This window comes from Podarcis cretensis, assembly GCF_951804945.1.
Source record: "Podarcis cretensis genome assembly, chromosome: 2".
Classification (NCBI taxonomy): domain Eukaryota; kingdom Metazoa; phylum Chordata; class Lepidosauria; order Squamata; family Lacertidae; genus Podarcis; species Podarcis cretensis.
In genome coordinates this window covers 126,710,683-126,727,970 of record NC_137171.1, presented here as the reverse complement: position 1 = coordinate 126,727,970, position 17,288 = coordinate 126,710,683, and the positions used below count along the sequence as shown (strand labels likewise).

Genomic DNA, 17,288 nt, shown 5'->3' with positions numbered 1-17,288 from the left:
TCTGTCATGATTAGAGCTGGGTGATATATTGGTATATTGCCCAAGACTGGCTTGAAGTTTACATCGTGATAACTGTTTCCTAATACTGAGCTGGCAATATATTACGAATCACAATGTGTTTTCAACATTGCGATAACTTACCAGCTAAACACTGTAATGTTCTCACCAGCTAAACCTCACAATATCACCTGCTAAACGTTGCCATGTTATCAGCAGCTAAACATTTAAATCGGCCACAAGGTCTGAAATAGGGGTGGAACTGTACAGAGGAGAGCAGCACAATGTCCTTGCAATTGCTACTACTTAGGGGTCCAAAATGGATAAATGACAATATTATCAATCATCATCTCAGTGGGACTTTTGGGTTTGGGCTTGGCTAGCAAATGGTGGAATTCAGGACAATCCTGTATGGCAATGATGATCTGGGACTGCCAGCAGGGAGGCTGGGGAATAAGATGTGATGGAAGGGGAGGGGTCTCTGTCGAGGCTCCTCCCCCTTCCATTAACCCTTCCCTGGACTCCCTCTCTCCCTTCCCCCAGCCAGGCGCCCCACGACCCCAGGGAGAATGGGGGGCTCAGCCCCACCCCCAGCCCTGCTTGGGGCGTCCCGGGGGGGGCAGGGCAGCTGAGCATCTCTCGGCCCCCCAGGAAAGAGAAAGGGGAGTCTGGCGGTGCTGCTGCTGCTGCCCAGGAGATCTTGCCAGGTGTAGATCCCTGCAGGTGTTGGCTCCCCCCTTCCCCCCTGGGTCGGGGCCTGGATCGGGGCCCCTGTCGACGGGCCCCAGGGAGGGCGCTTTCCTTACGGGGGGGGGTCTCCCCTTATCCCCCCTCCCCCTCTATTCCCCCCCTCCTCTCCCTCTTTACCTCTTGGTCCTCCGCCTCCCTGGCTCCGGATTAGTCCGCTTTCCTTGTCTGCAATAGAAAGGGCGGGGGGGGGGTTCCTCCACTGACGCCCCTCCTCCTCTTCCGGTCTGGGAACTTCCGGCGCATTTCGCGGCGACACTTCCGGCTCCTTTTGAGACGCGCGCATCCCTAGAGCTACGAATGTAGAGCAGCCCCTCCCTGTGTCCGGAGGGGAAGGAGACGGGACGGCGCTGCCTCTGGCCTCCTGCTCTGGGGGCTCCATGGGGACCCGGCCCCCTCCCCCCAACTGCCTCTCCTCCTCACGGGGAGTCTCACTGGGGTCTCCTTCTGGGCCTCCTTCTGCAGGCCAAGCACTCAGCCGGGGTCCTTCTGCATGCAGAGCAACTGCTGCATTGCTGAGCTCAGCCCCCTAGCAGCCAAGCCCCGCTTCAAACACCAGCCCCCCTCCTCCCCCCCATTAAAAGACCCCCCCCTGGATTCCCCCGGGAAAATGAGTGCAGGAATGACGGACCCTCCAACCCAAGGGGGGGGGAGGAAGAGGAGCTGTCAATCCTTGTGGAACCAGTTTCCCAGAGGGGGGGCTCCGGAAGCATCTCCTGCTGGGGGACTGGAGGAGTCCAGAGGCTGACTGGGGCCAGGCATGGCTGCTCTTTGGCTCTTGTCTCTTTCCAGCTCAGGGTTTAGTGCTAAAAGTGATATTTCAGCCAGAAACGGGGGGGGGATTCTGCTCCTCCCTCCCTCCTGCTGCATTTGGTTAGTCACCGGGAGCAGAAAGGCACGCTCTGGTTTTCTTTTCAGTGTGGATGCAGTCAGGGCCTTGCAGAGCCAGGCAGAGGCCCAGGCAGGGAGATAATGTGCCCGGCATTGTATTTTTTACCCTGGGGATAAGTATATAAATCATTTTCACAAAAGTTATGCTGACAAATAATTTTATTTCAAGGCTTCAGCCAGACCTGCAGATAAAGACAGAGCATCCCCTGCGATTGTGAATATGCAGACCGAGGCCCCCTTTGGAACCGGAGACCCTGGCCAAGTGGCCCATATGCCCCCCCCCCCCCCGGTCTGGGCCTGGATGCAGTTGACCTGAGCAACCTGCAGCCTGAGTTAGTGAGGGTCCATCACCTCCTGGCAAATAGAAGGGCAAGAAATGGAGGCAGTGAGAGATTTTACTTTCTTGGGCTCCATGATCACTGCAGATGGTGACAGCAGTCACGAAATTAAAAGACGCCTGCTTCTTGGGAGAAGGGCAATGACAAACCTGGACAGCATCTTAAAAAGCAGCGACATCACCTTGTCGACAAAGTCCGTATAGTTAAAGCTATGGTTTTCCCGGTAGTGATGTATGGAAGTGAGAGCTGGACCATCAAGAAGGCTGATCTTCAAAGAATTGATGCTTTTGAATGGACTGCAAGAATGAACTGCTGAAACAGGGACAGGGACAGAATTGGGCTCAGAGGTTTCCTGCAGGGCCCACTGAGTTTCTGTCTCGCCTTCCCTGAAAACCTGCAGAACCATTTCCCCCCCTAGGTATATTATTCTGGGTCTGCCATACCTTTGGATTTTCCTGAGATTTCAAAGGTGGAATTGACGTCGGGGGGGGGGGGGGAATTTCCAAAAGAAGGCACTTTGTCCTCGATTTAAGACAAGTCAACTGAAAACTCATGGGCTTTTTTGGCATTTATTTGGGGCCTTGTCTAAAAAAGAAAAAGTTCTACAATTTTGGGGGGTCCTGGTTTTTACTTTTTGCAATATGGCAACCCTAATTATTCTGGGCTCTGCTTGAACTGAAACTCCCTTTTAGAGCTCAGTCGGTAGAGCATGAGACTCTGAATCTATGGGTTAGTAGTTTGAGCCCCACTTTGGGCAAAATACCTTAATTCCAGGGGGCTGGGCTAGATGACCCTCGTGGTCCCTTCCAACTCTGCAATTCTAGGATTCTACCATGTGTAGGGGAAAGATCGCCCTCTTGTGGGCAGTGGAGGAATGATGTAATGTTGGTTGGTGGGAACTGTTCTTGAGTGTTGCCTTGTCATACACATGCAGCACCACAACAGTCCTGTGAAAGGAAGGGGGTGCATTTCTGCAGGCTGATGTCCATCCATCCAGCTGCCCAGGCCCCAGCACCTCCCCCTAAGAGTGAAGGGTCCCAGTCTGGAAATCCCCCCTTCCTGCTGGAGATGAGGCAGTGAGGGATTCCAGACAGACAGAGGCGCCCTTGCTCTGGAATTCCCTCCCCAGCAGGGAGACTTCAAAAGCCCCCCCCCATGCCTCCCCCTTCCCTCATTTAGTAGGGAGACTTTTCATCTTGTGGCTGGGTCATTTTAAATCCCCTTTTTCTCTCTCTCCCTGCAATTTTAAGCAATTGTGGCTCTTATGATCTCTGCAGGGTATTAAGTGTTCTAACCGCCCTATTGCAGGTGGAAAGAGGAATGTGGAGCTTGCTTATAATATCTTAGGGTGGCAGGATTAAGATTTGGGACTGGGACTTTCAGATCCACTTTTCGCATGAGATTTCTTCCAACTACTGGAGGAAAGTATGTCTGAGGTTTATGACAGAAATCAGCAAACTTTTTCAGGAGGGGGCCAGTCCACGGTCCCTCAGACCTTGTTGGGGGCCGGACTATATTTCGGGGGGGGGGGAGATGAGCGATTTTCGCCCACCCACCCACAAAGCGGCCTAAAGATGTATTTCTTTACCTGTCCCAGTTGTCGTCCCAATAGCCCCAGTTGGGCTTCTCCAGCCAGGTGCCAGGGCAGGTTGGAGGCTGCGTTGGCCGGTGAAGACAGAAGCAGAAGCCCCGGCGGAGCCATGGACGGAGACAGGGGAACGGGGGCATTGCCAGAGCATTTACCCACCAACTGCTGCTGCTTCCCAACCCGCAAGCGGCAGCTGCGGCCGCTGAAACAAACCGCCTGAACGCCATGGGAGGAATGAAGGAGGGAGGGGGTGACGAAGAAAGCGCATGAGGAAGCGGCACGGAGAAGGTGCGCAGAAAAGGAAGGAAGGGTGGACTGAGGGAGAGGGAGGAGGAGCAGGAGGAAAACTCAGCAGCAGCCGGCAGCCAGCGTCACACCCCCTTCCCAGCGCCACCCTTCCGAGGCAGGCAGGCGGGTGAGCCGACTCCCCCCGTTGATGGCACCCGGTGTGGGACAAGATTGCTCGTCCCTGAGGAGAAAAGCGCCGCCGGGTGAGGGAGAGGGAAAGAACGTGCGTGCTGGCAATCCATGCGGCGATTCCCGGACCGTCCGCAGGCCGGATCTAGAAGGCAATCGCGCCTGATCCGGCCCACAGGCCTTAGTTTGCCAACCCAGATGCTTGGAGATTCTGACCCCCATTAGAACAAGAGTAAACATGTTCTTCTGATTCAAAGGATTCTGCGGGAAGAAGAAACATGATCTGGATATTGAAGGAACCGCCTACAGGATTAAAGACTGTAGAGATCCAGCCAAGAACTATATCAGATCAAAACTCAAAATGGATGATAGTGAGGGGTGAAAAGAGTTCATGGTATAGATGGGGACTAAATAAGGGTTTATTTGAAAAACACTGAATTACAACATATTCCAATTACATAAGAGTATCAAAAAATGTTAAAAACATTTGGAAATATAGGGGAGGATGAAACTTTCACTTTTACGAAGGATTTCAACCATAAAGAGAAATGTTTTACCTACGATACTGTTTTTATTCTAAATGATACCAATAATAAATATACCACTGTATTAATAAAATTATCTATATATATATATATAAAGCAATTGAAACACTTCCCACACTCCTTCCATTCAAATCATTTCAGTGTGGGAATATGGTTGGTTTACCTATAGGGAAAATGGGCGCATGGGTGGAAATGTACTGCAGCCTGACCTTTTGGTAGGGCAGGCTGTGTTAAGCATGATTTTTTTTTAAAAAAATAATTTTTATTGATTTTCCAACACAAATAAAAACAAACAACAAACAACACACTCATATACACAAACAAAAACATATAAACATGTATAATTTCATAATCCTGTTTTCATACCCCTTGTTTCTCCGACTTCCCCATACCTCCCTTTTGCTGCATCCTTAATTTTAACCTTTTTTTTAGCAATTCTCCAATAATTAATTATTTAATTCACTTTCATTACGTTCCTTTTTCTTTAACTTATTAGTTACAGCTGCAATTCTCTATTTCTTATTCCCTGACATCTAACACTCCTCAATTTTGCAATAATTTTTAAGATATATCTTGAATTTCTTCCAATCTTCTTCCACTGTCTCTTTCCCTTGGTCACAAATTCTGCCGGTCATCTCTGCCAGTCCCATATATTCAATCACCTTCATCTGCCATTCTTCCAGAGTAGGTAGTTCTTGTGTCTTCCAATACTTTGCGAGGAGAATTCTTGCTGCTGTAGTAGCGTACATAAAAAACGTCCTATCCTTCCTTGACACCAATTGGCCGACCATGCCCAGAAGAAAGGCCACTTAAGGACTTTCTTAATTTCATTATAGATCATTTCCCAAAAGGCTTTGATCCTCGGGCAGGTCCACCAAAGGTGATAGAAAGTACCTTCAGTCTCATTACACTTCCAGCAATTATTATTGGGCAAATGATAAATTTTTGCAAGCTTGGCTGGGGTCATGTACCACCTATAAATCATTTTCATTAAGTTTTCTTTTAAGGCATTACATGCCATAAATTTAACACCGGTGGTCCATAACTGCTCCCAGTCTGCAAACATAATGTCATGACCAATGTCTTGTGCCCATTTAATCATAGCTGATTTCACCGTTTCATCCTGTGTATTCCATTTTAGCAGCAAATTATACATTCTTGACAAATTCTTAGTATTGGGTTCTAACAATTCTGTTTCTAGTTTAGACCTCTCCTTCTGGAAGCCTATTTTCCTGTCCTGTTTAAATGCCTCATATATCTGATGATAATGTAACCAATCTCGTACTTTAGGCTTTAGTTAAGCATGATCAGCGCGTGGACACCCCATGCTGGCCTGTGATTGGCTTATACAGCATGGCCTGATGGTGGGGTGATTTTCCATATATGGTGTTGTCTTTTGCTGTTGAGTTGATACAATGTTCTGAGAAAAAATAAAATGCTTGGCCGCAGCAGTTTGAGCATGTTCAGGCCTGATCAGCTCTGTTCAGCTCAGTTGCTGCTGGCTAGGCCCTTTGAAACCATCATTGGTGTGAGACTGATTTATTTCTTATGGCGAGCAGGCCCTCGTCATTTCAGATTTTTCAGTTTGTGGATTGTAGGGTTTCAACTCTTAAAGCTTTTCCTCCTTGCGAGTCCATTGATGGTTTCTAAGAACATCAGGACTGAAGCTCTATGTACGCTCCATATACGTAAGTGGTTTTCCCTTTTTGAGTTCGCTGGTGTTTGCTAAGGTTTCCACTTCTATTGACGGTCTTTCCACACTCCATACATTTATTTGCTTGTCCCCGAGTGAGTCTGTTGATGTCGTCTAAGTTTCCTGTGTGTGAAATTAGGGTTCCACTCTGAAAGAAACTCTTTCAACTCTCCATACATTTAAATGGTTTCTCCTGTGTGAGTCCGTTGATGTCTTCTAACATTTCCAGCATTGGTGAAGCCCTTTCTGCACTCCTTACATTTAAATGGTTTCTCCCCTGTGTGAGTTTGATGATGGATACTAAGTGCTGTACCATCACTAAAGCTCTTTCCACATTCCATGCATTTAAATGGTTTCTCCCCAGTGTGAGTTTGATGATGGGTTCTCAGATCTCTCCTCTCAATAAAGCTCTTTCCACACTCCATGCATTTAAATGGTTTCTCCCCTGTGTGAGTCCGTTGATGTTTTCTCAGTGTTTAACTGTGACTGAATCTCTTTCCACAATCCATACATTTATATGGTTTTTCCCCTGTGTGAGTTCGATGATGGATTCTAAGTTTTCTACTCTCAATGAAGCTCTTATCACACAGCAGACATTTAAATGGTTGTTCCCCAGTGTGAGTTTTATGATGAATATTCAGTCCTCTATTTGTACTGAAACTCTTTCCACACTCCAAACATTTAAATGGTTTCTCCCCTGTGTGAATCCGTTGATGGATTCTAAGGTATCCACTCTGACTGAAGCTCTTTACACATTCCATGCATTTGAATGGTTTCTCGCCCGTGTGTGTCTGTTGATGTTTTCTAAATGTTCCACTTGTTGATTTTAGCAGTGTCCCGTGCACAGCGGAATGATGAGGAATACGTGCACATACTCTATATTGCTTTATTTACATTTTCAAAGCTGGTAGATTACAGAAAAACATCTTGCCTCTGCCGGAGCAGAGAAAGCATTCTCTCTCCTCTAAAGCACGGAGAGAAACACTGGTGTGAACAGTGAAAAACAGGAAACCAGTGTACGTCACATCCAGTCTCCTTTCCCGTGAGAAAACCCAACAGCAACTCTGACTGGAATGTAAACACCTGTCTCGTGACAAGCACTTCGCTGCACAGTGAAGAGAGCAGAAACCAACACCACTATCAGTGAAGCTCTTTCCACACTCCATACATTTATATGGTTTTTCCCCTGTGTGGGTTCGTTGATGATTTCTAAGGTGTCCAATCTGACTGAAACTCTTTCCATACTCCTTACATTTATATGGTTTCTCCCCCGTGTGAGTGTGTTTATGTATACGAAGGTTTGAACTCCAACCAAAGATTTTTCCACACTCCATGCATTTAAATGGTTTCTCTCCTGTGTGAGTCTGTTGATGTTTTCCAAGTGTTCCACTCTTCCCACACTCCATACTTTCAAATTGTTTCTCCTCTCTTTTTTCACATTCCATGAATTTATATGGTTTCTTCGTTATTCCCATTGGACATGGCCCTCCAGAATTTTGACTGCCTTCTCCATTGTCTTCTTTCAACAGGGAGGAGCAGGGGGAAAGGAAACCTAGGAAGAGAACAAAGGAATATTACACACATCAATTATCACCTGCTCTTATTTTGACGTCCCGTACATTCTTTCCTGCCCTCCATATGTTCCAAATTGTTAGGAAAGACAGATGAAATAATGTTAAATAATGGTAATGCATCATCAGCCTTTCCTAACCCTTAATTAAGCATTAATGAAGCAGCATTATCTTAGAATACGGTTCAACTGTGGGGTTTACGTTTTATAAAAAGTGGTTTCTCACAGGAACGGGAGCTGTTCTATGTTCCATGAACCTGGCCAATATTTATCAGGGTCCTAAGTTCATCATGAAGTTCTTCATCCGCTGCACTATAATCCTCCACCCCTTGGGCCACATTTTGTCCCCTTCGACCTCTAGATCTTTATTCATCACCTGCATATTCCCTTTGGCCTCAGGAGGTGCATAGTGACCATGTTGGGAGACCCATATATAAGTTTAGCGACAGGGCTTGGTGCTTGTGGTTGGTTGAAGGAGTGCTCAGTTGGAGAATGTTCTTGGGGCTGGACCTCCATCTCTCAGCCTTGCATTCTTGAATGGAGAGAGCTGGAGATGCAGAAGGAAAGCAGCTGGAGCCTGACCGCTGGGAAGGCCAGATTGAGACACCCACCCCAATTATGATTTATAATAATTATATGCCATCAGGTCTCGCACCTACCTCCTGACACTGGCTTATCTTAGCGGAGATTCCCTGTCCAGGCCTCTCTCACTGTTCTTCCTCCTTTGCCCTGGGTGGCCAAGGGCTTCTGGATATTCTAGCTCTGCTCCAACTGGGAATTATTTATTAAACTGTTATACATCTCTTCATCTGAAGATCACAAGATAAAAATATGTGTGACACTGAAAAAGGTGAGTATTAAAGGTGAATAATGTGAATGGTTTCAGAACTCACAGGGTTAAAGAGTTCTGGGTGACGTCTCTCTATTCCTGAGGCATGACTAGAGGGAGTGGTTTGATTCCACTGCCTGTTTGTCTCTGCTTTCGAGAGAGACGGAAGCAACCATGAGCGCTCGGAGTCCAGGGAAAGTCAGAAGAGTTCTGTTTTATTGTTTTACTGCTTGAATAAAGACTGACAAATAGACACACTAATGTCTGGGTGTGTTTGATCTTCTAAACACCGAGGAGCGACAGCACGCTGTGTTTTACTCTGCAATCGTGACGAACGGAGGATCGGAGCAGCAAAGAGGCGCAGCTAGAGGGAAGTGTGCCAGGCTCCAGTTCGTTTAAGTTACGGCTAATTGGGGTCATATACCAATTAGCTACGCCACGCATTAATAAATAACACTGATTGTGGGAAAGAATAGAAAGAAGATGAAACCCGTGGTGTGTCCTCCTGAATGTAATATAATAATAATAATAATAATAATAATAATAATAATAATAATAATAATAATGTGTAAAGAATCCAATCTTAAAATCAGTTTCATATTCCCTGGCTGTATTTCTCAGCCATGATTGTGACTCAGAATCTTAGCCACACCTTTTTCTAGATTATCAACTGGACATAGGAGCCAGACATCCCTGGGACTTCATCCAGACTTTCCTTTAGTGTGGGCAGCAGCAGCGGAGGAAAGAAGGAATTACTTTGGGGACAAACCATTTCCTTCAGAAGGTCTTCCCCAGCGGCCAGCAGGGTTGATAAACTGCTCAGTGGGGACACCTTGGATTTATAGTGTTAGGGTCTGGATACCAATCACAATCCCTTGGAAATGTCTCAAGAACCCTTAGGATCCAGTTCCACCAACTCCCAAGTAACACTGAGCCCTAGAGGAACCTTCTATGCTGAGTTGAGGCACCTCTGGCCCTTCAGATGTGGTTGGACTCAAAGTACCACCTGCCCAAGCAAGGATGGCCCATGGCCAGGGAGGATGGGAGTCTTATCTGGTGGGACACACTTTCCCCTTCTTCCACCTCCTCTGAAAATGCGGAATGGGGGAGGTGGGGCACATTGACGCAAGGGGACATTGACACACCAACTGTCAAGGCTGTCCGAGGTCCCAGCTCACAAAGGACCAACGCCGGTTCCTTTTATATACAAAAGTCTTTATTGAAGTTCAGTTTTGATTTCAAAGCCGCGGCGCGCAGCTCTACGTCTTAAACTCTAGACCGCTGAAGCTCCGTCTGAATCTCCTCCCCCCAGACACCAGTTTAAGACTCTAGCCTTGCTCCACCTCTTCCTTTGCTCTTTCCTCCTCTGGGTCCGCCTGTCCGCTGGGGTCTTGCCCTTTCTAGACTCTTCTGACGCTGAGTCCCCTGAGTCTTCCCCCAGCCTCCAGCGGGCTTTAGGACCTGGCTCCCCATCCGGGTCCTCTGCTGTCCCGCGCGCCTGTACATTTGAACTTGGCAACCTTTCTCCTGACCGTTACACTGCTTCTGTCACTGCTCCCCCCTTCGGGGGAGCTAGCTGGACCTGACTTCTCCTCCGTTCCCTCACTCTGCGATAGAGGCGTGGCCAGCCCTGACTCATCTTCTCTCCCTACTGGAGGAGACGCTGGCCCTGATGCATGGGACTCTTCCCCCCCACTCCGCTCTGGTGGGGAAACTGGTCCTGATCTCCTGCTGCTGCTTTGGGAGTCCCCGCTGGCCCCTTGCTCCTGGTGTGTCCCCCCTGGGACCTCCCTTGCCCTGGCCATTGGCACCCCCCTCTGGGAATCTTCTGAATCGCTGGAGAAGCTCATGGAATCTCTCGGGCCACTGTCATACTCCCCTACGCTGCCCTCAGATTCTTCCCCTTTGCTCTCCGTTTCCTCTCTCCCGTGTCTCTGCTCCTGAGCCCCTGACACCAACAATATTTCAATATCAAGAGATATTCCTGTCGCGACATCACCCAAATGTGCCTATACATGTGTGAGTAGAACAGTTGCGACTGCGCTGGCCGCCAGTTAGCCGTTGGCATTTGAAGAGAGTAGGTGTGTTTGTAGCACGACCAACTAAAAATTATGTGAAATGTAAAAGTGTTCCAACACTTTTTTACGTCATTTAGTTAAGATTTAAAAATACCAAAGGTAAGTTATTCCACTCAGTAATCAGGATTACAGGTGATTTTCAAATAAGTTCAGAGGCTTTATTAACAATTGTTAGATTTTTGAAAATGTCCGTTGGGGCACTTTGATACACTAAGACATGGGACGCATTGATATGTATAAAAGTGCCCCGCTTAGTGTACAATAATCTCTAAACAAGTGTCATATCTCAGGAAAAAACCAGAATCTTGTATGTTTGTCTTCCCTATTGCAAGTGTTGATTTCAAGGATGTTGTTTTGCGGTTGCCAAAACCAAATTTCCCAAAGGGCACATCTCTTTATACTTTATATACTTATATATTGACTTATGTGGATATAATGTGTAAAAAAAGCTAAATGTTAAGTAATTATCTTATTTTTATAAGCATTTTGTTTAAATTACTATTTTTTGACTACCTAATGTGAGTTCCTATACTTTTAAAAGTTTTTCCAAACTTCCGGCCCACGGGCCTTAAGGTGCCTATGCCTGGGATAGAGGGTTAAATCAGGGCTGGCCAAATGGGACTCAGCTCCGTCCCCTCCTTGCATCTGCTGCCTGAGGGGGCTGCCTCAGTTTCCCTCATGGTGGAGCAGGCCCTGAGAACAGCCTTCTCGCTGCCTTCCAAAATACAGGCATACCTCGGGTTACAGACGCTTCGAGTTGTGTTTTCGGGTTGGGCACCGCACGGAATCTGGAAGTATCAGAACAGGTTAATTCCGGGTTTCGGCACTCGCGCATGTGCAGAACCACTAAATCACGCTTTGCGCATGTGCAGAAGCACTGAATTGCAACCCGCACATGCACAGACATGGCACTGCGGGTTGTGAATGTGCCTCCCGCATGGATCACGTTCGCAACCCAAGCATCCACTGCACAGGAAAGATGACACAGAAGACCTTGGAGTCTCACCGTGGAAAACGACAACAACAACAACAACAATTGGTAATACATCACTTTGGGCTGCCCTGGGCATAGGGTGTCCCCGTTACAACAGCCCTGCAAAATAGACCGGAGCTGCTGCAAGCTTTTGGGACTTGGAAGCGTAACTTACGGCAACCGTAAAGGGCAGTCCAGTGTCGTCATTACGGGGGCCTCTTTTTTTTTTTTTAAGATAATATTTATTAAAGTTTTGAATAAACACACATAAACACATATAAACACAAAAGACAATAGAAACATACACAATCAAACAAACACATCAAAAACAAGTATAAGTTCAAACCATATTTTCTGAACCTAATTTCACCGACCTCCTCACCCCTCCCCCTTCTGTATTCTAATCTCATTTATCTTATCAGCAAATCCATTCCCACATTTCCCATAGTTTTTATTAATTCTATTCTTTTTCCTTAATCAGTGCCCCTGCAATCCACTAATTTTTAAACCCATATCTTTTTAACCTTCATTAATAGTCTTTAAACTTCTTCCAATCTTCTTCCACTGTCTCTTTGTCCTGGTCTCGGATTCTGCCGGTCATCTCTGCCAGTCCCATATATTCTGTCATCTTTATCTGCCATTCTTCCAGAGTGGGTAGATCTGATGTCTTCCAATACTTTGCGATAAGAATCCTTGCTGCTGTGGTAGCATACATAAAAAAAGTTCTATCCTTCTTTAACACCACATGGCTTACCATGCCCAGGAGAAAGGCCTCTGGTTTCTTCAAAAAGGTATATTTAAATACCTTTTTCATTTCATTATATATCATTTCCCAGAAAGCCTTAATCCTTGGGCATGTCCACCAGAGGTGAAAAAATGTACCTTCATTTTCTTTACATTTCCAACATTTGTTATCTGGTAAGTGGTAAATTTTTGCAAGCTTGACTGGGGTCAAGTACCACCTATAGATCATTTTCATAATATTCTCTCTCAAGGCATTGCATGCCGTGAATTTCATACCGGTGGTCCACAAACTTTCCCAGTCAGCAAACATAATGTTATGACCAATATATTGAGCCCACTTAATCATAGCTGATTTAACTGTTTCGTCCTGTGTATTCCATTTCAACAGCAAGTTATACATTTTTGACAAATTCTTAGTATTGGATTCTAACAGCTCTGTTTCCAGTTTTGATTTTTCCACCTGAAAGCCAATTTTCCTGTCCAACTTAAAGACCTCCAATATTTGATAATAGTGAAGCCAGTCTCGTACTTTATCTTTTAGATTCTCAAAACTCTGCAGTTTCCACTTATCACCCTCCTGTTCTAAAATTTCACAATATTTTGGCCATTTAGCCTCCATATTAAGTTTTTTCAAAGCTTTTGCCTCCATTGGTGACAGCCACCTTGGAGTTTTGTTCTCCAGCAAATCTTTATATTTAATCCAGACATTATATAATGCTTTCCTGACAATATGGTTTTTAAAACCTTTATGCACCTTAACCTTGTCATACCACAAATATGCATGCCACCCAAAGAAATTGTTAAATCCTTCCAAATCCAAAATGTCTGTGTTCTCGAGAAGCAGCCAGTCCTTTAACCAGCAGAAAGCTGCTGATTCATAATAAAGTTTCAAATCCGGCAGGGCAAATCCCCCTCTTTCCTTTGCGTCAGTTAAAATCTTAAATTTAATCCTGGGTTTTTTGCCCTGCCAGATAAATTTAGAAATGTCTTGCTGCCAACCCTTGAAACAGTCCATCTTGTCCACAATTTGCAATGTTTGGAACAAAAACAACATTCTAGGCAATACATTCATCTTTATAACTGCTATTCGACCAGACAAGGAAAGCTTCAAGTTTCACCAAATTTCTAAGTCTTTTTTCACTTGTTTCCAACATTTCTTATAATTATCTTTAAATAAGTTCATATTTTTAGCTGTCACATTGATCCCCAAATATTTTACACTCTTAACCACAGTTAAACCTGTCTCATTCTGAAACTTCTCTTTCTCAATGTCTGTTAAGTTTTTTTCTAATACCTTAGTTTTTATTTTATTCAATTTAAACCCTGCCATTTGACCAAATTCTTGCATCAGTTCCAAGACTCTTTTAGTACTAGATTCTGGCTCTTGTAATGTAAGTACCAAATCATCTGCAAAAGCTCTCAATTTATATTGTTTCGCTCCGACCTGAACCCCTTTAACCAACTGGTCTTTTCTTATCATGTTTAGCAAAACCTCCAGGACCGAAATAAAAAGTAACGGGGAGATTGGGCACCCCTGACGTGTCCCTTTCTCAATTTTAAGTTCTTCCGTAATCACATTGTTCACTATAAGTTTAGCCTTTTGTTCAGAATATATTGCGCTTATACCGTTTTCAAACCCTTGGCCTACCCCCATACCATGGAGATTCTTCTTCATAAAGGTCCAAGAAATATTGTCAAAGGCTTTCTCCGCGTCCACAAATATCAAAACAGCTTTTGTATTTATATTAACTTCTAGCACCTCCAAAATGTCTATTATATTCCTTACATTATCTGATAAATGTCTTCTTGGGAGAAAGCCTGCTTGGTCCCTATGGATCTCCCCCATCAATACCTTTTTCAATCTTCTAGCTAAAATGTCAGCAAAGATTTTGTAATCCACATTTAGTAAAGAAATTGGGCGGTAGTTCTTAAGTTGTGTCTTCTCAGTCTCTGTCTTCGGTATAAGCGTGATGTAGGCCTCTTTCCACGTATCAGGTGCCTTTCCCCCCTCAAGAATCTCGTTACAAACTTCCTTCAAAGGTTGTAGTATCCATTCCTTTAAAGCTTTATAATATTTGGAAGTCAGTCCATCAGGCCCCGGAGATTTGCCCAGTTGCATACTTTGAATGGCACTCTCTATTTCATGTTCTGTTATTTTCTGATTCAAAAGTACTTTACCCTCACTTGCGATTTCCTTCAATCCATTTTTCTCCAAAAAAATTTCTATATCAGAGTCTTTTTGTGGCCCTTGTGCGTACAATTGTTTAAAGTATCTTTGGAAACAGCTTCTGATTTCAGTTGGGTTATAAATGTTCTTTCCATCCACTTCCAAATTTGTCTCTTCTTCAATTGCCTCTTTTAAATAGGGGCTGGTGTTTGAACTTGGGCTTTGCTTATGTTACGGAATTGGCAGGGGGGGCACTTGTGGTAGAGCAGGTTTCTTTGGCCGTCTCCCCCTTCCTTGCTTGCCCCTTCTGCGTTCCCATGGCAAGTCCAGCTGAATTCGACTATGGCGTGTGGTGCATATCTCCAGGCAGCTTTCTGGGTCATGTGCCCAACTTTTCATGAGCTGATATTAAATCCCAAAAGAACTACAGCTGCTTGTTACAAAGGGTGGGGGCCGATTCGGGTAGGTTAATGATATTAACTCTTTCCATGCTCATTTCTGATGCTCAGAAGCAGGTGACCCTTTCCTAGACCTTCCTGATGACATTCTCAGTCTGACGCACAGTATTTACCCAGAAACACGGATCAAACACAAATAACTCTTTACATAACTCCCTTTCTAAAATACACCGAGACTACCTTATAACATATCTCCATTATAACACACAAGTTCTAATTAAATCCTAATATTTACTATGCCTAAGCACTGAGCACCACAGACCTATAATAGTAGTAGTAGTAATAGTAGTAGTAGTAGTAGTAATAATAATAATAATAATAATAATTTATTCCAAGCGCATCTGGCTGAGTTTCCCCACTGGTTAGTGGGGTAGAAGTGGAAGGATCATTAGGCGCGAGTGATCATGCTCTTCTGAAGTTTACTATACAGCGGAAAGGAGCAGCCAAGCATACTAGGACTCTATTTCTTGACTTTAAGAAAGCCGACTTTATAAAACTTAGAGAAGTGCTGGGTGAGATCCCATGGACAGTAATACTAAAAGGAAAGGGAGTTCATGATGGCTGGGAGTTTGTTAAGAGGGAGATAGTAAAAGCACTTCAGGCAATACCAATGAGACGGAAACATGGAAGGTGCCTAAAGAAGCCAGGGTGGCTATCTAAAGAACTTTTAACTGAGTTAAAATTAAAAAAGGATGTGTACAAAAAATGGAAAAGGGGGGAATCCACCAAAGAGGAATTCAAACAAATAGCCAGCACGTGTAGACACAAAGTCAGAAAAGCTAAAGCACAGAATGAACTCAGGCATGCTAGAGAGATTAAAAGCAACAAAAAAGGCTTTTATGGGTATGTTTGTAGCAAAAGGAAGAACAAAGAAACTGTGGGGTCACTCAGAGGAGAAGATGGTGAAATGCAAACAGGGGACACAGAAAGGGCTGAACTCCTCAATGCCTTCTTTGCCTCAGTCTTCTCCGAGAAAGAAAACAATGCACGACCTGAAGAATTTGGAGCAAATGATTCAGCAGAGGAAACACAGCCCAGAATAACTAAGGAGATAGTACAAAAATACTTGGCTAGTTTAGATGTATTCAAGTCTCCAGGGCCAGATGAACTGCATCCAAGAGTATTAAAAGAACTGGCAGATGTGATCTCAGAACCACTGGCAGTCATCTTTGAGAATTCCTGGAGAACAGGCGAAGTCTAACCAAAATGGTCAAAGGCCTGGAAACGATGCCTTATGAGGAACGGCTAAGGGAGCTGGGCATGTTTAGCCTGGAGAAGAGGAGGTTAAGGGGTGATATGATAGCCATGTTCAAATATATAAAAGGATGTCACATAGAGGAGGGAGAAAGGTTGTTTTCTGCTGCTCCAGAGAAGCGGACACGGAGCAATGGTTCCAAACTACAAGAAAAAAGATTCCACCTAAACATTAGGAAGAATTTCCTGACAGTAAGAGCTGTTCAACAGTGGAATTTGCTGCCAAGGACTGTGGTGGAGTCTCCTTCTTTGGAGGTCTTTAAGCAGAGGCTTGACAACCATATGTCAGGAGTGCTCTGATGGTGTTTCCTGCTTGGCAGGGAGTTGGACTCGATGGCCCTTGTGGTCTCTTCCAACTCTATGATTCTATGATTCTATCTAACCACTCTGGGCGGCTCCCAATCGAGTGTTAAAAGCAGTAATGTGCTGTTTCCTAATATTTGAGCTGACATTATATCGCAAATCCAATGCGTATAAGGACTAAGAAATATCTGAAGATGTATTTCTTTAGCTGTCCCAGTTGTCGTCCCAATAGCCCCAGTTGGGCTTCTCCAGCCAGGTGCCAGGGCAGGTTGGAGGCTGCGTTGGCCGGTGAAGACAGAAGCAGAAGCCCCGGCGGAGCCACGGACGGAGGCAGGGGAACGGGGGCATTGCCAGAGCATTTACCCACCAACTGCTGCTGCTTCCCAACCCGCAAGTGGCAGCTGCGGCCGCTGAAACAAACCGCCTGAACGCCATGGGAGGAATGAAGGAGGGAGGGGGTGACGAAGAAAGCGCATGAGGAAGCGGCACGGAGAAGGTGCGCAGAAAAGGAAGGAAGGGTGGACTGAGGGAGAGGGAGGAGGAGCAGGAGGAAAACTCAGCAGCAGCCGGCAGCCAGCGTCACACCCCCTTCCCAGCGCCACCCTTCCGAGGCAGGCAGGCGGGTGAGCCGACTCCCCCCATTGATGGCACCTGGTGTGGGACAAGATTGCTCGTCCCTGAGGAGAAAAGCGCCGC

General features: G+C 45.5%; 2 protein-coding genes across 2 annotated transcripts in view; both read right to left on the bottom strand.

The window, feature by feature from the left end:
* LOC307208787 (uncharacterized protein) overlaps positions 1–969 on the bottom strand; it is a 38,801-nt gene extending 37,832 nt beyond the window's left edge. Inside the window, exon 1 of the mRNA XM_079963753.1 lies at positions 865–969. The gene's annotated coding sequence lies outside the window, so the exon portion shown is untranslated. The remainder of the gene's footprint in view (positions 1–864) is intronic.
* Positions 970–7,356: 6,387 nt separating this feature from the next.
* Positions 7,357–17,288, bottom strand: part of LOC307208902 (uncharacterized protein) — a 52,864-nt gene continuing 42,932 nt past the window's right edge. Inside the window, exon 3 of the transcript XR_013835262.1 lies at positions 7,357–7,768. The gene's annotated coding sequence lies outside the window, so the exon portion shown is untranslated. The remainder of the gene's footprint in view (positions 7,769–17,288) is intronic.